This window comes from Gopherus flavomarginatus, chromosome 4 (genome assembly GCF_025201925.1).
Source record: "Gopherus flavomarginatus isolate rGopFla2 chromosome 4, rGopFla2.mat.asm, whole genome shotgun sequence".
Lineage (NCBI taxonomy): Eukaryota > Metazoa > Chordata > Testudines > Testudinidae > Gopherus > Gopherus flavomarginatus.
Genome location: NC_066620.1, coordinates 10,234,419 through 10,258,820, shown reverse-complemented (window position 1 = coordinate 10,258,820; position 24,402 = coordinate 10,234,419). Strand labels below are relative to the sequence as shown.

The 24,402-nt window shown below is 41.0% G+C and overlaps 1 protein-coding gene across 4 annotated transcripts in view; it reads right to left on the bottom strand.

Moving 5' to 3' along the window:
- Positions 1-24,111, bottom strand: part of PLCB4 (phospholipase C beta 4) — a 205,931-nt gene extending 181,820 nt beyond the window's left edge. For 3 of the 4 annotated variants that reach the window (XM_050952026.1, XM_050952028.1, XM_050952029.1), the window contains exons 1-2: positions 24,093-24,111; positions 19,490-19,559 (exon numbers count right to left, since the gene is read on the bottom strand). The gene's annotated coding sequence lies outside the window, so the exon portion shown is untranslated. Of the gene's footprint in view, positions 1-19,489; positions 19,568-24,092 lie in introns of those variants that run through there. The other variant, XM_050952027.1, reaches the window with a different exon arrangement.
- Positions 24,112-24,402: the final 291 nt, after the last annotated feature.

The window sequence follows — 24,402 nt, the reverse complement described above, 5'->3', positions numbered from 1 at the left end:
TGCTTTGGGAGTAGAGACTACTTTTAGCATGTGTTTAAGTGTCTTGCTGAACTCAGGCCTTCATCCTTAAGGAAGAACACAAGTCACTTAAAATTACCAAACACACACACATAATTGATCCCCTGAACTTGTAGTACATATTTTTGCATGATGTTCACTAATTCTTTGGGGGGGGATGCATTTTCAGTGTTGTTAATAGTAAAACTGTAATCGTTTTAAACAATTTGAAGTCTGTTTTTTTTTCTTTAAGTAAGCTCAGTACAAAGTTATAATTGATATGGCAGGTGTGTAGTTTATTACATTTATTTTGTTCATTCATATGTTTTCCTCCATCATGTAAGGCCTGATTTCAAAAAGTATTTTAGCACCCCCAGATACAGTAAGGCAGCTAGTGGGATTTTCATAAGCGCCTACGTGCCTATCTGCATTTTTAAGTGCCTAAATACCTTTACAAATCTGGCCCTTAGTCTCCATCCCTGCAAACGTGTACATGTTTAACTCTGCTGAATCATCCCACTCAAGACATTGGCACTAGTCACATGGGTAAAGTTAAGCATGCATATAAGTGTTTGAAGGATCAGGACCTAACTACTGAGGAAAACCAGCAACCTTTGATCATTTTGATTCTTGGTTGATTACTTAATTTGGATATGACTGAAAGTTTGTTGTGGTTTAAAATATTTACACTTAGTTGCTATTCAAATGTTCTTTAATCCTAGAAACATTAACTATGTTGGAGGAATTTCAATGGAAAACAAAGGCACACTATGGCCCTCTGCAATCATGTGTAACAAATTTAGTGGGTATCTTGACACTATGTACTGGGGAGGTGTGGGGGAAATCACAGCCTTAAATTAGACAGCACACTCAAGGAAAATAACCAAAGACCCTATACAACAAAATGAACAAAAGCTAAATGGAAGGTAAGAATTAAGATTAATATGATCAATTCACCTCAGTTTAACTACTTCCCTTGGATATTACCACTAAACTGAACAATTGTATATTCAGGGCAAGTTACAGCACCTGATTCACATTTTAAACAGTGAGAGAAATTGATTAGCTCCTTCCTATGAAAGAAGTTAATTATATGACACCGAGGAAGAAAGAAAACCCTAAATCATGCCAGTGGCTTTTAACTCTGCTCAGTTCCTTTCGGAACATTGCCAAGAAACAAAGGATCAAGGGATACTTTAGAGCAACATATTCCAAATGCAAAAGTGCCAGGAGACTATGCCAAAAAATTAAATTGTTCTGTTCCAATATTCAGCACTCATGGAAGTCTGAGCAGAGCCTGCTAATTATCTCGTTTGCATGGACTGTATGTGAAATGGTATTTTGAAGAATTCCATCAGCAAAATCTTTAAAAGGCACATAAGTCTGGTCTGACTGGCTAGCCAGCATGCAGAATTGATTTCCTTTTTTTAAAGGAAGAAGAATGGCACAACACTTCTATATCTACAAGCATAGGTGGGCAGACTTCTGGAAATATCCCCATCTGCAATTTCACAATGAGACTGTTTTGAACAGAGCTCTGGAATATGTAATTTCCTAATCATGCTCTCATTGAAGTGAATGGCAAAATTCTCCACCAAGAGAAAGACTGGGCCAAGTATCATTCCAATATCCAACAGGAAAAGTCACTCCCTTTACATGACTCAATATCTAGATAACTCAAGACCAGGAAAAGGGACTGAATGTGCAGCTCGTGTATCCCACTCTAAGGAAGACATCTGTTTTGGCCCTAAGCAGCAGCAAGTACCCTCTGTGATGGTCATGCTGGCCCATGGAAACACTGCAGGCTTCTCTGGCTGTTCAGTGAGAGACGTTTCCCCCTCTCCCAACCCCAACCCCTTGTCCAAAATGATAATCTCCCATATTTAACAGGCACAACATACTGCATTCAGGGAGCTTGATTTAAGGTCCTTCATGTTTCATTAGTAATGAGAGATCTGAAGGCAGGCAGAGTTGTAGGAAAGAGATCTTTACTGAGCAGGTTGAGAGGCCGGTATTTGCCTGGTGGTAGCCTAGTCTCCAGTTTGCAAACCTGAACTCCAGATGTCACTGACCCTCTTGACCCCTACTGAAATGTGACCCTCCATCTTCAGTCTGACTCATGGCATCACGCATCTCCAAAGTAGGTTTTTCAGGTTACCACTGTGCTGGATTGTTACAGGGTTTGCTGGGCTTTCTGCAGCAAGCTGATTTATCTTCTGACTAGTTTAGTCTTCTGCAAAGATAGCACCTGCAGCCTCTAAGGATTTGAGTTCAGAAGAACATATTTGTCACTGGAATCTGGGCCTTTGATGTTCCTATTTAATTAAGCACCAGCTGAAAGTGCAAAAATCGTTGTATAGCCAAATGGAAACACTGTTTGTTTATTATATTGATATTTGTAACTGAAAGAAGCTAGAGGCTGGAGCCAAAAACATTCTTTCAAACAATTTTCTTTGACACACAAAGATATGTAACTGAATAACTTCCAAGAGGTGCTAAATTAGTTTCTTCCCAGAATGATGTTTCAGCTGAGTTTTAAATTTGAGAGACAGCAGTTACCCCTGTGTGTGTGTGTATAATATTCTTTTATTTTACTATGGAATAGAATTCCTGCTTTACTTCACTAATTTGCCCTGTAGTGACATTGAATGACTCTATTGTTCATGTTAAAACAAAATCTGAGATTTAATCATCTTAACTTTGTGAAGCCAAATTTTAAAAAGAAAAACAACATAGTTATGTCTGCAAGTATCTATATTTGTATACAAAAAGGTACCATGCATGCCTCTCAGGTAAATGCGGTACAAACTGTCCATCTACATGCAAATTTATTTGTGCATGTAAATGGAGGATTTTGCAGGAGCAAGTGATTAAGGCATATTTTTGTGGATAGAGCCATCATGTCCTCCTTATAAAATGCAGTAGTGCAAATTATTTGAATAGCCATACCAAGTTTACATCCAATCTACTATGCAAACATGTATTTTGGAATCCCATCAACATGGAACTAGTTTTTGCAGCATAAAAGAACATTTTCAGTTTAGAAAAAAATTAAAATAAATCACCCTGAGTCAACAGGGTTCTCCTCTCCATGGATATTACACATCAAAACTAAAGACAAAATACCCTTGCTGTTTTCTTCATTGCTTTCTCATCAGCTCCTCTAAACACTGAAGTCTAGATATGAGTTTTTAAAATAAATTAAATCAAGCAGGTCTGTACCTATTGAAGTACACATTTTTAAAAGCTCTCAAATTCTCTGCATAGAGTATCTGGGTATGATGGGAGACTAATACAGTATTTGACATTTTTTTCCTCACTGGTTTGTTGGTCTGTTTGGTGCTGTCTGCAGTCACACATCATGGTCTCTAGCATGAGAAAGGCAATTCCTTGGAGCAATCTTAAAGAAGTTGAAAAGGAAAGGAGTGCTGTAAGTGCTGAGAACCTACAGGAATAAAATGCAATTCCAGCTTGATTGAGATTATTCTCAATAACTACTAAACAAGTGGAGAACTCCTCTGCTATAAAATCATTCTTCGTAACTATTGCCAAACAGATCCCTGCCAAATAGTTCTGCTTTTCCTTCTTTTCCAAATCCAGTTCCTACAATCCCTGTGGTTTATAGACTAGTTTCAACTCTCTCTTCAAATCCTCTCCCTGTTTCCCTTCCCTGCTCCCCCTTGGACACCAAGAGTCCTGCGCCCAACACAGGATACCTTAATATTAGACCTTATTCTGATAGCCAAAGTAAAGAGCTTACCTAAAAATTTGAAGCTTGTTAGGTACCAGTGATCATGATCCAATTACATGTACTGTGTGCAAATAGATTATGGTGCCAACCAGTAATCTGGAATTTTTAAAGGGCCAGTTTCCCAAACCTTAAAGCAACTGGTGGTATAACTGACTGGGAACTTTAAGTGAGAGGTGTTAATGAAATCTGGGTATTGTTCAAGGATTTCCAACTGGATGCTCCAAAAGCCACAATTCCACAGACACAAAAAAGGTGATGCTGGGCAAGAAGCTATTTTGGTTAAAAGGAGATGTGGAAGCAGTGATAAAACAAAAATTAATACATGAAGGATGGAAAGGGGGGAAAGTAAATAGTAATTAATATAAATTACAAGTTAAAAGATGTAAGTGACTGATAAGGGAAGCCAAAGGCGTCAATGAAATATCAAAGACCAATAGGTTTAGGGATAATCAGATGGTATTTTTAAACATATTAGGAAAAAGAAAAACCTTGGGCCAGGTAGAGGTCCATTGTTAGATACAGAAAGTAAAACTGTAAACTGTAATGTAGAATAGGAAAAGGCATTCAACAGCTATTTCTGTTCTGTATTTGGAATGAAGAAAAAAGATGTATCCACTCCATATAATGCTGTGAATGCAATAGAAAGTTTACCATCTGTAACAAAGGAAGATGTGAGGCTAATACAGTTTGGGATGCATCAGGCGAGGTATTTCCAGTAGAGATAAGGAGGTATTAGTACTATTATGCAAGGCACTGGTGAGACCTCATCTGGAATACTGTGTGCAGTTCTGGTCTCCCATGTTTAAGAAGGATGAATTCAAACTGGAACAGGTTCAGAGAAGGGCTACTAGGATGATCCGAGGAATGGAAAACCTGTCTTATGAAGTTTAGATTTGAAATTAGACAAAGGTTTCTAACCATCAGAGGAGTGAAGCTCTGGAACAGCCTTCCAAGAGGAGTAATGGGGGCAAAAGACATATCTGGCTTCAAGACTAAGCTTGATAAGTTTATGGAGGGGATGGTATAATGGGATAGCCTAATTTTTACAATTAATTTGTCTTTGACTACTAGCAGTAAATATGCCCAATGGCCTGCGATGGGCTGTTAGATGGGGTGGGATCTGAGTTACTACAGAGAATTCTTTCCTGGGTGTCTGGCTGGTGAGTCTTGCCCACATGCTCAGGGTTTAGCTGATAGCCACATTTGGGATCAGGAAGGAATTTTCCTCAAGGGCAGACTGGCAGAAGCCCTGGGGGGGTTTCGTCTTCCTCTGCAGCATGGGGCACGGGTCACTTGCTGGAAGATTCTCTGCACCTTGAAGTCTTTAAACCATGATTTGAGGACTTCAATGGCTCAGACACAGATTTGATACAGGAGTGGGTGGGTGAGATTCTGTGGCCTGCATTGTGCAGGAGGTCAGACTAGATGATCATAATGGTCCCTTCTGACTTTAAAGTGTATGATTCTATGATCTGCTAAAATTAACCATTTCCAAATCAACAGGCTCAAGAGGAACTCTCTGAGACAAATCCAGTAGAGAAAAGGTGCTGTTTAATTGCTATTACTGTAGTCAGCCTCACCTATTAAGAAATCAAAAGTTACCAACCTATGTTATGTACCCTAGGAGGATTTCTCAGAGGAAAGGTGTCCCAGATGTGCTCTGTTACTTGAATGGCCAAGTAGTAAATGCTCTATTGGATACAGGAAGATCCCAGACCATAGCCCACTGGATTCCTGTGAAAGACTTGGATCAAGAGAGAACTGTGTACATGGAGACAGGAGGGTATATACACTACCATAAGGGTGCTTCTTGGCATAAGCAGCCAGCAATATTTTAAGTAGCTGATAGTAGTGACAAATCTCCCATAGATTTCCCTGTTTTAGCAGATTTACTAATTGAAAACCCAGTGTCGGTGTGGAGACTAGATCACAGGTCAAGAAAGGAGGAGGAATTTCCTTCTCAGAGTTAGACCAGGCTCTTTTTTGGGGGAGAAAACAAGATGTGGAGGAGATGGGAGAAATACCAACATGGGTAAGGAGGCACCAATGTGGGGATTGTCAGGGGAAGGGGAGTTGGAAGCAGATGATGTGTGGAATAAAACACTAAACTTGGGACAACTTCAAAATGAAGATTTTCCTTCAACCTCTAGAAATGGTTAACATTCATAGAGTACCCATAGAAGGGATAAAAACTATGTAAGATGGGACAGATCAGGAGCATGTGTTGGAAAGTGATTTACTTTGCATTAAGGGTTGACAAGGAAAGGATTCCAAAAGTTTGTAGGGAAAATGGTCCTGAAAGCAGGACATGCTAATCCTTGGGCTGGACACTCAGGGTATGTCTAGCCTTTGAACTGAAAGTACGATTCCCAGCTCAAGGCATACTCGTGGCTAATTCTCATCAAGCTAGTATCTGGAAATAGAGTATTACCACAGCAGCGCAAGTGTGGAGAAGGGCTAGCTGTCATAAATACAGGCCCAACCAAGACCCTAGGCACGTAACTCGAGGTAGCTACCCCCTCTCGCTGCTCACATTGCTACAGTTACTCTCTATTTTTAGCATACTAGCTTGATCAAAGCTAGAGCAAATATGTCTCCTCAAACTGGGACTCACACCCGCAGCTCAGTGTTGACCGACCTTTAGGGCAAAGGGGAAAAAAAACCCACATGCTAGAGTAGTGAGACGTTTTTATTGGTGTGGCATGTATCAGCAGGCATATGACTGTATTAGAGCCTGTTCTGAAAGCCAGATGATAGCCCCAGAACAGAAAAGTGATCAAGTACCCCCTATTCCACTACCAATAATAGATGTACTTTTCTCCTGATAGCCAATGAGCCCTCACATGCATAAAGAGCCAGCAGGTTGCTGAAGTCTTGGCGTAGCTATTTGCTTATTTGGTGTGGCAGAGGAAATTACCAGGGGACTGAGAGCAGCCTTTGCCCTGGTGTTCTTCCCTCCTTTGTATTTCATAAACATGAACCTGACTACTAAACACAACCTTTGTATAAAATCAGCACAAAATGAACTCTGCTGTGTTTGTTAGGGGGGGGAAACCCAGTGAAGTGTTTAAGTGTTTAGTAAGCCTGGTGCTTTTTTTACAATACATATGAAAACATTTAACAGATTACTTTACTTGGTATATAAGATATCGTAACTCTATATGGAATAACTTGTCTCTCTCACTCTTCTCCTATAAGGCAAACTACAGAAAACAATATAAGATGTCATGCTGAGCTGCGGATTTTCAGTGATTGTTTCCTCTATATTTGCTGAGCAGCTACTTTATACTTGGTCAGACAATTATTCAAGTAAATTTAGCATACCAAAACATTGCCAAATATGGCATGTTAGTGACAGAAACCAAGTCAGAAGTCAACACTGAAGGGAAGGATTTAGATGGATTGGAAAATACTTACGTGTAAAATGCCAATCAATTATGCAACCATCTTCATGATTCAGTGGATATGAAAAATTACTCGTGAGGAAATGCGCTTAAGAAGAGAGCATATGCAGTCATATACTTTTACATTCACTGTTTTTTCTGTGCCAATTTACCAATTGTAGAAGTAACTCAGCACTACTACACATTACAAAGCATTATCTTAGACTTTAAATTTCCCAAGAACACAGCTACAGTCTGAACCTAGCATGCTTATGCTTCAATTCCTGCACCGAGACAACTGCTGCTAAGGATGTGAGACAGAGAAATCTAGACACTAATTCATGATATTTAGACCTACAAATGAACGTATTGTATGACAGTAGGTAATCCCAGGACGGTCTCTTTAAATCAAGTGCTACACAAAAAATGATAGCTGCAACATCACAGTAAAGAATGTTTGTGCACCTGCTATATTACCGTACAACAATTAAACACAGATTAAATATTGTACATAAAGAGCCAGATTTTTAAAATCACTCAGCACCTACAAATGGGACCAAATACTTCCAAAGAATCTGTTCCCATTTGGGCACCTGAATGCAGTGGCTAGATTTTTTGAAAGTGCTCAGAGCCCAGTAAGAACAAACAGCTCCATTCAAATAACATGTACAGCAGAGGACATTATCAAAAACTATTTCAGCTTTGTTCTTCGCAGCAGCATCACTGCCTGACAGCACCAAACATTTCCGTCAAAATTAAGATAAGCAAATGGAAACTTACTTAATTTTTCAAAGTAATCAATCTGAAAAACTGGAACAGTGAAGACGTGGAATGTATTAACTTTCCTGATTATCAGAGGGTTTTGTCAGCTGGTTTGTTAGACTGAGTATGTAGGCTATTCTCTTGCTGTATTAATCTCATTTTTCAGAAATTTAGAACTTAAGTGGAAAAAAAGTCCTTTGCTGTGGAAATCTGACACAAAAGGTCTCCCCTGAAGGGGCTTTCCCCTCCCTCCCCCAAAATGTAAAACTAAGAGTGTAGTTGGCTGGTTTCTGAATAAGCAGTTATCTCAAATGGTATAAACATCTGTTTAACTGACAAAGAAAATACAAAAGCAGACTATTCGTATTGAAACATCAGCTGTGGAGTGCATGGCCTTGTGAACTATTTGCAGAAGATCTCTCAAAAATTCTCCATAGTTGGAGTTGTGCCTCTTGTGTACTGGGTCCATAACACATGTATGCAAAAACAGCCTAGACACACAATGAGGAAATAACACCACGTCTCAGAAGTAGGAACCATTTTGGATCATCCAACATTGTTAATATTTTTTTAAGACAAGGCTATAACATAGTTAATACTCAGGAGCCTGTCCCAGATAGAAATCAGAGTTCACATTGTTTATCATCTTTACTTCAGCTATTTTGCTTACACGTGTTTGTGCCATGTGTTTTTACAGAAAGCAGCAATGTTACAGTGGCAACAAAAGAAAGGAAATTCTACTTAAAGCTAAAATTCTGCACTCAACTGGCTGCCCCACTACTATATCACACTCTTGCACCTAGAAGTAGCAGCACATGTGGCATGCAGTATAACGTGGTATAACATGTGGGATGCAGCATACATTTTGCCCTTTAGGGCTGATCTACATGGGGTAGGGGGGGGAAGTCAATGTAAGATATGCAACTTCAGCTATGGGAACAGCATAGCTGAAGTCGACATACCTTATTTCGACTTCCCTCCCATCCTCACGGCGCGGGATCGACGGCCGCGGCTCCCCCATCAGCTCCGCTTCCACCTCTCGCCCCGGTGGAGTTCCGGAGTCAACGGGAGCCCGTTCGGGGGATCGATGTATTGTGTCTAGACGAGATGCGATACATCAATCCCCGATTGGCAGGTAGCGATCGATCTATCTGGCAGGTAGCGTGGACATACCCTTAGTGTCACACAGGTTTAGAGTTCTAGAATTAGTGGTCTAAATGGGCCCCCTCTTTGTGCAGGAGCAAATTTTAGATGTTTCATCATGCAAATCATGAGTCCTATCAGTAGTCCCTTGCTCACGTAAGTAGCCATCAATGGAATTACTCATCTGAGTAAGAAATACTCTGTAGCTAGATGGCCGCTTACTGAGTGCCCTCTAGTGGCCAGGGGTCATTTTGTAGGTACCTACCCCTATCAGTCCCCTCTTGTAGACTCCTTAAGGACTCCATACTTTCTCTGTTGTGGCTCACAGCACCCCTACCCAAGGCTGGTTTAATATCAAATAAAGTTCACATAGTCCTCCAAGTCCCTAATCATAAAATAATCCGAACTGTCCTCAATGAGCTCCCAACAAAAGACGATGCTCGTAACTCTATGGTTCATACTTAGTGCTGGTTCTTCTGCCACCACCTGGAGCTCTCTCTCTGTCAGTCTGGTCCATACAAAGCTGCCCGTCCCACCCCTTTTTTTGGCTGGTGCTTGGCCCTGCCTTCCTTATCCTGTCAACCTCTCCCTGTTCTGAAGGAGAAGGCAGTCTATATAGTGCCTTCTACCAAGAGCTCCTTCACAGTCGGCTGGAAGAGAGGGGAGCCCTACATTACAGGGCTCCTGATCCTGAACAGTGAGTGTCCTGGGGATTTCCTTCCCTCCTCCAACTCCTATTTCCCCAGAACTACTACTTCTCTTCCCCTACCAGGCCATTTTCTGAGCCTCTCTTTATTCTAACACCCTGAAATGTGGTCTTGTCTCCCTTTATTCTTAAAGGGCTGATACACCCCTTTGCAGATGTGAGCTACAAATCTGCAGAATCCATTTCTTTATCCTGCAAATTACATCATTTTATCACGCGGATATTTCAGCCATATCCCACCCACAAAAGCATTCATGGTCTTGCAGTCAAGGTCCTATGACTCTGGAGACCTGCGTTCAAGTCTTTGCCTGAGACCACCTGTGTGAACATAGGTAGATCACTTAATCTGCCTTCCTGACTCAAGTCCCCATCTGTAGACCACGGAAAATACTTATGTTCTACTAATCTTTGTGTGTCTTTTCTATTCAGATTGTAAACAGCTTGGGGCACAGCCTGTCACTTATTAAGTGTATTTAAAGTGCCCCTCAAATTCAGCTGGGGATTGTAGGCACAACTGCAAAGTACAGAATAATTTTCACATTCTGAAAACAAAGCCTAACACAAAGAAGACTGAAAAATTACAAAAACCCATACAGGTTTTACTTATTTATTTTTAAAAGTCCTTTTTCCTATACTTGCCTGTCCAAAACTGAGAGAAGGGCAAAAATCAAACCTTACTTTTACTTTTATTTGTGATACCTTTATCTTTGGAAGAGTCTTTCAAGCAACACAAACCAACCCTCTGGTTGTGGAATGAACTGAGGAGCAGGGTGCATTCTGTCAGGTGAATGTCACATAAAATCCACGGCAACAACTGGATACCTATGCTTGACTGACAGGGAACTGCCAATCAACCTGGAATACGGACAAATCAACAACTCCATTGAATTTCGACAGGAATTAGGTACCTAACTCCTTTAGGTGTCTTCAAAAATCCCAGCCATTAATAGTACTTATCTTTACTGCTACCAGTATCATTTTAACACATTCAATTCATTATTTGTAATCTCTCCATAATGGAGTGATGGATTTTTTTTTTAATTAACACAGAACTTCGCAGACAATTGTAGCAGTTTTCAGGTACTTGTAGGTCACATTTTGAGGTCCAAACTTCCTGTTATTTGGGATTAAATGCACATTGCTTCAAGTTTCTGATTTCACCTGTTTTTCCTCCTCCTGCTCTTTCACCTCCATTGCAACTTCAGCGTTAGAATAGCGAGCAGATTGTGAACCACTCTATAATTCTGATGTTCGTGACACTGTAAAAACACCTAAGGGAAAACCTAGGTATCATCCCTAACAAAGGGCAATTCAGTGCACACAGCGAAATCCATCTGGCTCAATAAGGTAATATATGAGACCACACAGAATATATTATGAAAAAGAGCACTGATCAAAACTAAAGCAGATGATGAGAGTTGCTAGTAACACAGAGTCCCGTATCTGAAATAATTACTTACAATATTTAGATCAACTGTATGAAAACAACCACACTGCATGAGCTGTACTGTATCACATATCCAGCACAGACGAATAACAAACGCTAGGCTAGTGAGAAAATATTTTTCAGAGATTATTTTCACTACAGAGGAAAGCCGGGACTCCCCTTTTCTTTTTCTGACAGGCACAGGCTTTACTTCTCCAATAGAACACAACCTAGGCTTGTTTTTTAGCAAACTGCATTCAGATATTGTTCACCTATGACGTCAGTAATCTCCACGGAAACCTGCTTAGAATGACCGCTGGCCTGAAATAGGTACTGTCATCCCAGATCAACTTAAAAGAAGTACAGGAAAAGATCTGTTATCATACATCTTCCAGCTATACATTGCTGCCGAGAGATTTGAACTTCCCTAGACTAAGATACCAACTTTGAAATACAAAAGGATCCTTACAATTCATGAGTAGTGCGGGCTAGAAGAAAGATGTTTGCATTAATACTGTCTACTATCAGTTTGTGTAGCATTATATCATTGCAGGAAGCCAGTTGGGGATAACAATAAAAAGTTTATTTATCCTTACTTTCAGGCATCAGCAGGGAACACCCCTCTTCACTGGAGTGCAACCAGGCGGATCATGCTTTTTTCCCTTTGCCATGCCAATGCAGCCACTCACCATGACTAAGCTCCCTGCTTTGGAGTCAAGGTATCTACCCCTAATAGAGATGTTTTACCTAGCAAATAAATCTATCCCCAAATGGTCTGTTTCATGCTGAGTTAAACTGAGAGGGTAACAGACCAAAAAAAAAAAATAGACTAAAGGTCATTAACTTTTTTTTTTGGCAAGCTGCCTAGCAGACTTATGTTTCTATAATGAAAATATATTTACATACACACACACACACACACACACACACACACACACACCATATACATGTGAATTAATCTGCCTTCTTAAGGACAAGTTTAAAAATGATTATGCATTAAAAATTAGATCTCTCTGACATTTGTATGGATGCAAATTGTATGTATTATTGAATAAACCTCCATCACTGAATTTTATTATGGAGCTGTTAAGAATTTTTATTGATAATTAGCATAAAATTGACATAATTTCACGTGTGAAAGGAGAAAAGAAAAGAAAAAGAAAAGAGAAGTGGGCAGATATTTTTAATAACTTACAGAGATGTAGTATGCACTGTTGTTGTAGTCATGTTGGTCTCAGGATATTAGAAAGACAAGGTGGGTGAAGCAATACCTTTTACTGCACCAACTTCTGTTGGTGAGAGACACACGCTTTCAAGCTTACCCAGAGCCTTTCTGCAGATCCAGTAATACAAGTGTAGTGTTCACTTTAGCGGCACTGATTCATTTGTTTTTAGCAGCACAGAGAGGTACACAAAGAAATATAGGACCCAATTCTGCAAAACACACACACTCACTTTCAACTAGCACTTCTCAGGATCGGGCCCTTAATTACTCAGGGCCACTCCTACTCAAGCCCACTTGTACAAATCATCCCACTGAAGCCAGTTTACTTAGATCATAAGCATTTTCGGCTGGAACCATATTTTGTTCTGCTTGTACTGTGCCTAGCACAGTGAGGTCCTGCTCCATGACTGGGGCTCCTAGGGGCTACTACAATGTATTAAAATAATTATTACTCACGTCACCAAGGTTTATAGAATCAAGGCCCTATGCGTATGTAAGACTTTGTTTGCTAACAATACTCAGGGCATGCTGCGAGGCTCACCTTGTCTTCCTCACCGCTAAGGAGCTGGTTGGTAGACTGAGCTGAGTGGCCACCATATGTGACTTTGATGTGGGGGTTAATTAACTTGATATTTTTATGGTGCCACTGGGCTATATGAATTGATCCGACTCATGGGTCCACTAATTTATGAGGGTATTGTTTTGGGTAGGGATGTGAACCACCTTTCCTTCCTTTCCTGTGGCTGTTATCTCTGGCTATAAGAAATTGGGATTCAGCCAATGCCTTGGTAATTCCGTAGTTAGCTGGAAGGAGCAAGACATTGGTTCCTTCTCCCACTAGAGACTTTTTTGAGAAGAGAGATCACACAGAAACTGAGGTGAGACAAAACAGATGGAACGGGAAAGGCAGCCTGAAGAGCACTGAAAGAAACCTTGGATATGTTTTTGGGTTGGGGATGGAGGCTGAAAAGAACTGCTCTTGGTGCTGTGAGCTAAAGAAGCTGTTTCCTGCTATTTGATTCTTTCTGTGTTCAGAGACACATAGGGTGACCAGATAGCAAGTGTGAAAAATCGGGACACGGCGAAGGAGGTAACAGGTGCCTATATAAGACAAAGCCCCAAATATCGGGACATCAGGTCACCCTAGAGACACAGGACTTCGTACAGTCTTTGTAAATAAGCAAAACTGCATCAAATAAATACCTGAATACCAGCAATTTCTACCGCCAGCTAGAATACCCACAGGGTCCCAAACTTGGACTAGCCGCAGGATCAAAAAGGGGAAACAATAATATAGGTTAGCTAATTATCAGTACTGAGCCAGAGTCTGTCCTCAGATACACATGTAATCACACTGATGTCAGAGGAATTGCATGTGTGTATCCATGAGCAGCAGGTAGCCCACTGTCCCGCTTTCTACCTATACGCCTTTTTTCCCCAAAAGTGTTCATTATTTTTATGATAGCCTCATGAATCCAAGCCATGGGAACACACTGTCTCTAACACTTGTCAAGAGTACAAAAACCTGCAGCCAGAAGTGACTTGGTACATTAGATTAGCGCTACAGAAATCGGCTGCCTCATGAGGCTTTCTTCAAACTCTGCAAATTTGACCCACTTTAAACCACCTTTCCTTCCTTTCCTGTGGCTGTTACCTCTGGCTATAAGAAACTGAGATTCAGCCGATGCCTTGGTAATTCCGTAGTTAGCTGGAAGGAGCAAGATATTGGTTCCTTCTCTCTTTAGAGACTTTTGTAAAGTACTTAGCTGTCCCCAGCTCTGCAACCAGAATCCCAATCATTGCTTGAAGCTGAGTATATCAAAGTCTGGGGGGAAGGAAGGAAGACAGAAAGACAGACACTACATTACCAGGTAGCATCTCCCAACCACCATCTTAAGAAAATAGCACACCTGTTTTTGCTTTAGAACAATGAACCACTACACATTAGAGCAAAAAAAAAAAAAAAGGGTGGGGGGGGGAGGAGAGAGAAAAATCTTCCAAACCTCTGACCATTTATAAAAGAGACACAAGATCCTAGTCTCAAGTTAAGTAAAGAAAAATTTCACAGTAAGGTGATAAATTTAGTCTTCCTAAGCAAAGGCACTGGCTGTATCAACATTGTGACAGCTCTTGGTAGGCAATCCATGCTGTAACACTGATAATGTATCACAGCGTCGTTCATTCATTGCTTTCAATCTACAGTATGGCAGTTAACAAGCAAAAGAGCATCAGACATAAAACAGGTGAAATTAAACCTTTTAAACAAACTAAGCAATAAACCCATATGTGAAGGCTTCCTGTAATAACATCAACCTTAAATGTCTATCATTGCTTCTAATATTTTCATGGACCTAATTATTCTGCTAAACAGGTCTCAGCCGTGATGCAGTGTTGTGTATTTAATTACTAGTTACTAGTCCCCTACTGCAAGGATTTCAGAGTAGCAGCCGTGTTAGTCTGTATCACAAAATGAACAAGAGTATTTGTAGCACCTGTGACAAAGTTCCTCCTCTACCTTGGTGGGTCCTGTGCTTATTGGCAGATTTGCTCACCTGAGCGATCTTCCCCACAGTCTGGGTCAACTACTCCTGTATCTGATCAGGAGTTGGGAGGTTTAGGGGGAACCTGGGCCCGCCCTCTACTCCGGGTTCCAGCCCAGGGCCCTGTGGATCACAGCTATCTATAGTGCCTCCTGTAACAGCTGCATGACAGATACAACTCCCTGGGCTACTTCCCCATGGCCTCCTCCAAACACCTTCTTTATCCTCGCCACAGGACCTTCCTCCTGGTGTCTGATAACAGGTGTACTCCTTAGTCCTCCAGCAGCACAGCCTCTCACTCTCAGCTCCTTGTCTCTCTTGCTCCCAGCTCCTCACACACCCACCACAAACTGAAGTGAGCTCCTTTTTCAACCCAAGTGCCCTGATGAGCCTGCCTTGATTGGCTGCTGGTGTTCTAATCTGCCTTAATTGGTTCTAGCAGGTTCCTGATTACTCTAGTGCAGTCCCTGCTCTGGTCACTCAGGGAACAAAAAACTACTCATCCAGTGACCAGTATATTTGCCCTCTACCAGACTCCTGTACCCCACTGGTTTGGGTCTGTCACACACCTTAGAGACTAACAAATTTATTTGAGCATAAGCTTTCGTGGGCTACAGCCCACTTGTTCAGATGCATAAAATGGAACATATAGTAAGGAGATACATATACACATACAGAACATGAAAAGGTGGAAGTAGCCATATCAACTCTAAGAGCAAGGAGTGAGTCTCCTTGGCAGGTTTTTACACTTTGAAGGTGCTGCTGTCAGTGACAAAAGCCTATCTCAACATAGGGGATGTTCAAACGGGGTGTCACATTAAGAAACCGGAGAGCATAAAAATGTCAAAACCAGCTACTTCCTCCTCAGTAATGGTTATTCCGAGATTGCTTATGCAGTCTATTAAATTTGGTCCTCCTGGGTCCCAAAACATTGTTAAAGGGATAGCACCGGATTCAGACACACCTGCCATTTCTCTTTCTTAGAAATTGTTTCTATTTTAAAAAATTAGTCAAATAGAATCACTTTTGAGAATCTGAATTTTAAATAATTAGGGCCAAATTCTGATCTAAGAACCATCCACACAAGCCAGTAATAACAAGCAGCATGTATCTACCTATGCACCTAAAAAAAGTGCTCCAGAACGTATTACATCTGCCTAATTTTCTTCTTCAACGGTAATCTTACTTCTGACTCCTTTTTTGCTCCTTGCTGTGACTTGCCTATTTCAACACGATTGAGAACTCCATAGGGAATGGCAGTTTGTTCTTTATATCTCCCTGCTTTTCTGAGCTTCTTTAATTTGTCTGCAAACCTTAGCACAGGTTACTGCGCATCTACCCAGTCTCTTCTGATGAGGAGGCGATGTCAATATTGGAGATAGTCACTGAAGTCCTATCTTTGAAGGTGATAGTGTTAGAAGAGTTTTTCAAACAATTTCAGGTTTCCAATCTCTAAGAGATTATGTAGATAAATCTAGTCTATTCAACTGCTATATAGTTATGGCCTTCAAAGGAAAAAGCGAAAAATCTGAGGTGTCAGAAATATTTACTAGATGTGGGGGAAAAAAACCCACTTCTTTTGATTTCCAAATAGTCAGAGTAAAATTTTCAAAACTTCCTACGTGACTGAAATTGAAAGTCAGTGAGATTTAAATTCACTTAGGTACTTCTGAAAGTGTTATTCATAGAGCTGCGGATCCGCATGAAAACCAAATAACTCTGGCAGTAGCAGAAGTAGGTACTGGAAAAGGAACAAAAATTGTAAGTGGATATTAATTAGTGCAATATGGTTTAGTGGGGGGATGAGAGGGGAGGGGTAGTGATTAGAAGAGAACACTGGTCATTTGGATTCTTGTAATTTTTCTGTCACATGGACTTGATGTCTGATCTTGAACATGTCTAGTTAGATTGCAGGCTCCCCAGGGCAAGGATCGTGAATTCCTATCTGTTCATATAGCAGGAGTGCACTGTGGGTGTTAATGAAAGCAAATAATTAATAATAATAAAGGACTAATATGACAGATGCTATTGATTGTCACTTGTGTAGGAGAAACTGCAACTCACTGCTACCAATTATGCTCTAACATTGCCATTTGAAATACTGAAATCAACATTTAAATAATTGTCATTTATTAGAAACTCATCAAAATGCAAAGACCCACCGAATTCAGAATGTTAGAATATTACAATACACAGAAATGCAGCACAATCACATTGGAAAACATAACTGCCACTAAGAATGTGAATGCAAGTGTATACATTTTGCCTTGAAAGGCAATCAACCTGTTTTTTCTTATTCCCCCCCCCTGCCCTTCCTTCCCCATTATTCTGGCATTCCTGGGTATCCATGCATTTTTCTAACCTTCAGCATGCTATAGCAAAATTGTCAGTCACCGACAATGCCAATGATTCTGAGAGGCAATCTGGATGGACAGGTTGGAGTGGTGCATTTTCTACTCAGTAAAAGATGAAGAATAGCACATGGGTATTGAGATGGGCCGTACTGCCCATCTCATCTGCTCTCTGTCATTTAAACAAGAACACCCCTGGATTCCAGTGAAGTTCACTGCTCCACTAGAGCCTCATTCATTGCTATTCACCTGGTTTCTGGAAGGGGTGTATTTCATCAGATCATACCTGAATTCAAAGAAAGACTTTGACTGCTGTTCCACAGTGGCTGGGCCATTGTTGGCTACTTTATCTCTTGGAAGTAATTCATCCATTCACAACTTCTGTGAGAATAACGGGGTTTGTTGCACCCAAAGCACCGCAGTCCCAGCTGTATTTCCAGGAAAGGGATATATTTCTTCAACCCTTCCTATCCTTGATTTAAGTGCAGAGTATCACTTGCACTGTTTGGAGGGCATGGGTGGAAAAGAGGAGGAGACAGGCAATATGGTGGGTTGGTATTTTCTGGTAGATTAATTGTTGGGGATGTGAAACGAGAGGGATTTGGTACTAGGATACTTGTGTGGCCAACAATTTTGTGGGTGTCAGAAGGGGGTCTTATTCCATTGGCTTCTCTCCTTCAACGCCTCTTTTCCCGAGCTTTCAGCTTTGTCTGGAGTCTCCAGCAAAATGTGGGTGGCAGAAAGCCATATTTAGGACTATCGTCACCACGACAGGGGTCAGAGATTTGTTGGACTGGTTCGGAACCAGCGGAGGTGGGTCCATTTGGACCAGGGTTCTGATGGGACTAATCATTCCATTCTAGAATGTTTAGGCAGAGTGGGCATCTCCTGGGGGCAAAAGTGTCTGCGTGTTAGGGCAGTGGTGGTGATTACTGAGGCTCTTCCTAATTTTACTAGATTAATCAGGACCAAACTAGACAATTTCATGAGTGGGTTGGGTTTATAGGGCACCTGGCCATTCAGCATGTGGAGAGAGATCCAGGTATGGTTTGGGAACCATCAGGAAAGGTGGCGGATTCTTTTTTAATATCCTGGATTTCTTCTCTCCCTGGCTAGGGACACTGAGATAATAAATGGGATTTACACTTTGTCCTGGGAGTCTTTTCCTGGGCAGGCAGCTGTTCCCCTGCAATAGATACTGGAAGGTGACAGAGCAGGTTGAGTAATGCTGCAATGAGATAAGGTCACAGCAGACCAAAGAGATCTGTCTGGGTGCTTGAAATCTCTGGTTCCTGTTGCGACAGGCGTAGAGAAACTAGGCAATTAGAGCTCCTCCAGACACAGGCCAAGTAGTCAACATTTATTAGTCCCATGGGTTTTGTCATCCTGGTAGTTCCATGATGTTCACTGTGGGGTCACTGGTTCATAAAGTCACAACCACCCCTTTAATTACAGACTTTGTTTGTCTCAGCCAGAACTGGATGGATGATTTGGCTGGGCCTTTGTTAGCTCAGCTTTCACAAGGCAGGTACTCAGGTCAGTATGAACCGAGAGAAAGCTGGAGAAGTGCCCTAGCTGTGTTGCATTCCTATTTGTTGAGGGGTAGTGTCCTGCCTTTGTTACGGCAGTTTGCAAAGAGAGCACTTTTCACTCCTCAATGGCTCCACAGGCAGTACTGGTGCTCAGCATGGTTTTCCATCTGCTTCATAATTAAACCTCTCTCTCCAAGGTGGTCATCCACACCATCCCGATCTTCTGACTACTGCCGTGAGATTTCCTCAGGTCTGGCTGGGGCAGCTACTCTAACTTCTGCTGCTGCAGAATGCAGGTGCCCACCAGTTCATCAGCGTCGACCATGGGGAATATAGAATATCTGCAACGGCTACCTATTCACTTCCCGGTGCAATTCAAGCTATTGGCATTGTTTTATAGAGCTCTGTATGATGAGAGTCCTGACTACCTGGAAACTGCCTGTGTCTCAATTCACTGATCCTTTCTCATTCAGTTCTATATAAAATCTCCATACAATACAATCTACAAGTACATATTCACTAATACATGATGATTATTCCAGAAGAAAAAGGTGATATGTCAAACCATAAGTTTAAACTTCTACATAAAACAAAAAGCAAAACAAAAGCCATTAACTTTATATTTGCAACTGCTAGTCAGTTATCACTGCTAGCCTACAAGCAGGTAACTTACCAAAGTAGCTCTCGATTGGCTGGTTAAACAGCTGGACAGATTAGACAGATGTGCTGGGAAAGTCTTCCTTCTGTGAAATAATAAAACAGATCAATAAGGCTGGTGCCATCTACTGAAATCTCCTATTGAAAAAACATCCCTTTGAAAGTCCAGAAATGTATGGTGTCAAGAGAAACATTTAAAAACAAGCTATGGTTATGCCTTTGTTAAATCATGGGAAAGTATTAGCTATAAGTCTCTTAATGGAAAAGAGACAAATCACAACTGATAGCGTTAGAAGCTATGGATCACACACACCATTTTCCACTGCATTGTGCCAGGATAGATTTCAACATTAGTAAAGCATCTTAAATAATTAATAAAGATCAGAAAGCAGCACTCGAATAACACTGCCATATTTGTAGTCTTATCAGAATAAATGTCAGTTGACTTTAATTGTAGGAGCTGCCTCATCACAACGGTGCTGAGAATTTCCCCCCATAAAAGAAAACTAACTTTTTCTATGGAAAGGGACTGTACAATAATTAGCAAGTCTGTCCATGCCAATAAACGGTTCCTCAATCAGGGACCTAACAACCCTTCGGTAACAGATGCTGGCATCATTGGTACCCACATCTGACTGCATCTGCCCAGGCTCTTGAGGCTGCAAAATCAGCCTCTTGAGAATTTGGGGCACTGAAAGAAAGATCCTAGCAATATACACTGACTGTAAGGAGGAGTAAAGCGGGGGAAAACTTGGGTAATCTTTTCCAGGGCTTTGGAGTGGAGCCCAGAGCTGGAGCAGCTCTGGAGCAGTGGGGCTGCAGGTTTTTGCCTGGAGCTGGAGTGGAGCTGGAGCACAGCTCCAAAGCCCTGATCTTTTCCTCATCCCCTGGAAAACAAAAACTATGCTCCAACTTTTCAGTAGAAAAAACTGCAACCACCTTTCCCCCGCCCCCAGCTTTCTGGGAAGGCAGACAATATAAATGCTAATTTTTGAAAAGTTATTATCAAAATATAAAAAAGACATATATATATATAAAATGCCCCAGGACATAAGCACATTTTTAACAATACTTCTAAATAATTCACTTTAACAATGAGTGATATGGCAGCCTAGCCATGCCCATATAGTGCTAATTGCAATCGGATGCCCAGATAAACCAAGAGACTGTTTTGTGGCCAGCAAATGGGAATTGCGGCCCTTGGTGTGTGCGTGCTTGTGTTTAACTACATCATCATAAATTAAAAGTGTGTTATTGATTTGACCAACCATGGTGGACCACTAGTATCAGGCATCTGCCTGCTGCCGTGCAACTTAATTTATTTGTCTTCTTTTTGTAAAATAAGCATCTACAAAACTTCACTAATGTATATAACAGTATGCTGAATGCTGCTGATTGTAATACACATGCCAATACTGAAGTAACGGTTTATGATCATGGAACTATTTTTGGGCCTTACAAACTACTACTGTAACATACTAATTATTTGCTAATTGGTAGAAATTTATGGCTATTTGTAAATTTCATTATTAGGCATTTAAGCATTTAATATCTGATATGGATTATTTATATATATTAAGCCTTTTAAAAGTCTATATAGTAAGAATTGTGCAAAAAAGTGTTAATGGTATCGTTCAATTAAAAAAAACTTGCTGGTTTAACTGAGGACAAAAATTGACAGACAAGATTAATAACTGAGATGCCAAGTACTTCATGGCGTAGTTATTTCAGTTTATACTGCGTGCTTTCTGCATACAGCTGTACGTTCCTGCACAATGCCTAAGTAAAAGGACAGAAGGACTAAGAACTAAGACAAATAAGCAGGGGTTGGGCTGAATGCAATTCACTCATATTTCAATCTGAGGACAGGCCACCTTCCATAGTCACTAATCAAGCCTACAGACTAGAATAACAGATAGTCCCTCTTCACACACATACCCACGCACCATATGTAGGGACACTCGATTTCAACACGGCACTTCCCCCCACACCAGCCTGTCTTCAACTGCCATCCTAAAATTTGGAGCCACACAGCAGGGTGAGTAGAGGTTCAACTGCTTGGGAACTTCTCCCTCCTACCTCCCTGAACAGGGTTAGAGTGAGCATTAGATGACACCCTTTGTTCTCTGTGTCATAAACTACACTCTGCTACTCTGAAACCCAGCTTAACTGATCACTCTCGTTATAGTGTGTATGGCAACACTCATTGTTTCAGGTTCTCTGTGTGTGTGTGTGTGTGTGTGTCTCTCTGTGTGTGTGTATATATATATATATATATATATCTTCCTACTGTATTTTCCACTGCATGCATCCAATGAAGTGGGTTTTTACCCACGAAAGCTTATGCTCAAATAAATTTGTTAGTCTCTAAGGTGCCACAAGTACCCCTGTTCCTCTGCATTCAGTGAATTTCACTCCTGAGACCTCAGACAAAGAAATGTTTAGATACACATCCATGATCTTCTCATTTACAAATGAATGACAGTGCTATCAATTGAGTAGGAATGATTGTAAACATGCATTTCCTACCTCTTTTTGAATACTTGAGTATTACATTTTAAAAGAAAATAAACAGAGAAAGTAAATGGAGAGATGCTTAGGTTTCCGAACCACCAAAGACAACATTAAAATCTGTCCGTGGTCTCCACTTGTAACTTGTCAGTTGTACAGTACACTGCAAACTGAAATATATTGTTACTAAGCAAACTACTGGAGGAATTTTTCAGTGGAAAGGCTGCAACGAAATTCCAGGCAGAGCAGTAAGGCGATTTCTGTAATGATGCGAACATACAATACTGGGATGATTGACTATTTTGGAAGATTAATATGAAAGACAGCATTAATCATAGCTGTGCTGGTACTGGATTTTTTTTAATTTTTTTTTTAACACATTCTTGAAAAATTCTTACAGATCCTGAGAGTTTTCATATGGCCAAAGTGTTTCTAGCCAGGAGAAGTTATAATATACTGGACTTTAAATCATATCTTTTTAAACCATCTTATCCCTCTCCCCCTCCATCCCACAAACACTTTATTTGTAATATGATGTTAGCAGCTGTCATTTCACAAACTGCTGGAGTTAGGGATTAATGCCTTATAGTATTTATAAACTGGGATTTCAAGATGTCTTCTAGCAGTAAAAGAATCAATTTCTAAAGAGGTTCACAACAGCGGTTATAAAAAATCATGTCCAAATTAAAGTGAAGAAGAAAGATGGTATTTAAAACAACTACATTTTATTGTCCAGTATCTGGCTACCTGCCAAGACTAGAGATGAATTTGGTGTGCCAGTGGACATCTAAAAATCCTAGCCATTTGCTGGATATTGGATCTTGCAATTCCCACTGGTCCCTTGGCATTGCTCAGATTTATTGCTATTGGTCGAGAAGTAATGTACAAACTCCTGGACCAAAGGCCGGTTTACTGTTAAATTTCTAGGGTGAAATTCTGGCTTAACTAAAGTCAACAGCAAAACTCTCATTGACTTCAATGGGGTCAGAATTGATACCCTAGTATTTAAATTCAACATGCAATTTCATCCTAACCAGTAACAACATGAGAAGTTTGCATTCTTCACACACAGCTACTTTCTAGACTGACTGGCTTCACTCTTCTTAGAATGTTAACTCTTTGGGCCAGCAGTTGTCTCTTACTCAGTGTTTGTATAAAACCTAGCACAGTGGAGTCCTGGATCCTGGTTTCCCACTGTCAGTAATCCCATTATTCTTCAACTAAACTCAGAGGTTTGCTAAAGCACCTCCTTGAACACAGCAAGCTGACGGAGATTATCTGGCTGTGTTTGAAAATGCTCTACGTTCTTCCCCCATGACACACACTTTCTTTTAGCCTGTCATAATCCAGGAATTATCCATGCAACAAGTCTCCAGCTGCAAGATCAATGACATTCCATGTAATCACAGAATTTACATGCTGCTCCCTGGCCCAGAAGACTGATTTCTAATCAGCAGAGTACACCACCTTCAAGAGGATTTAGCTAAATGAACTGACTCAGAGGTGGGCACGCCATTAGTACCCTTCTTCAGAGAAGAGAGGAGACCCATAAAACTCCCCCCTCTCAAAGCAGAGTGAGCTCACAAGAGCTTCCAACCACTGAGAGAGCGCGCTCTGGGATAAGGGTGCACATTTTGTCAGATCAATTTTAAAATAGATTTCATATCTTAAACCTTAAATCCTGGTCTAACAGAAGATAGGGTAGGGGTCACCAACGGAGAGATGGCTAAAGGAAGTCACTTCTGATTTAAAGGAGGAGTGTGCTTTGGTTGCCTGGCACAGCCTTCAGTTGAAGTTTGTGCTGACTGCCTCAAAAGAGCAGCATTTGGTGCATTACCCGAAAACTCTTTTCCTTTACCCCCCATCCCATCCAACCCTGCTACAGATTGTCATTCATGATGTCATATCAATCATGAGCTTCCTTTGGAGCATGGCACCAGTGAAGAGGGGAACATGTAAATGAGATGTTTAGTGGCTAGCTCAGTTTTGCTTTTTGCAATTTTGTTTTAAACTCCCCCCCCAACATCTGACCATTTATTATTGTATACATTAAGATGTAGAATGAGAAAACACACTCCAAAACCAGACCTGTTTAAGAAAGGTCTTACCTGACCCCACACCTCCAACCTGACAAGCTCGATGTATGGCCCAGCAGAAGCCCATGGCTGATGTGGAATCAGCGCTTACTGCCAAAGATGGCATTGACTCCACTGGTTGGCTGGTCACATTCAAGGAAGGGTCTATCATTGTAAGGACTGAGGTTGTGGCTGAGGAGGCAGGGACGCCATCCCGGGAAGAGCACTGGGAAGACTGTAGATCAGGTAGATTGTGATTTATGCCTGTAAAGAGGGTGGGGATTAGAATGGAGGAGAGCGCTCCTGCCCACGCACTGAGTTTGGGCACAAATGGAGACATAGA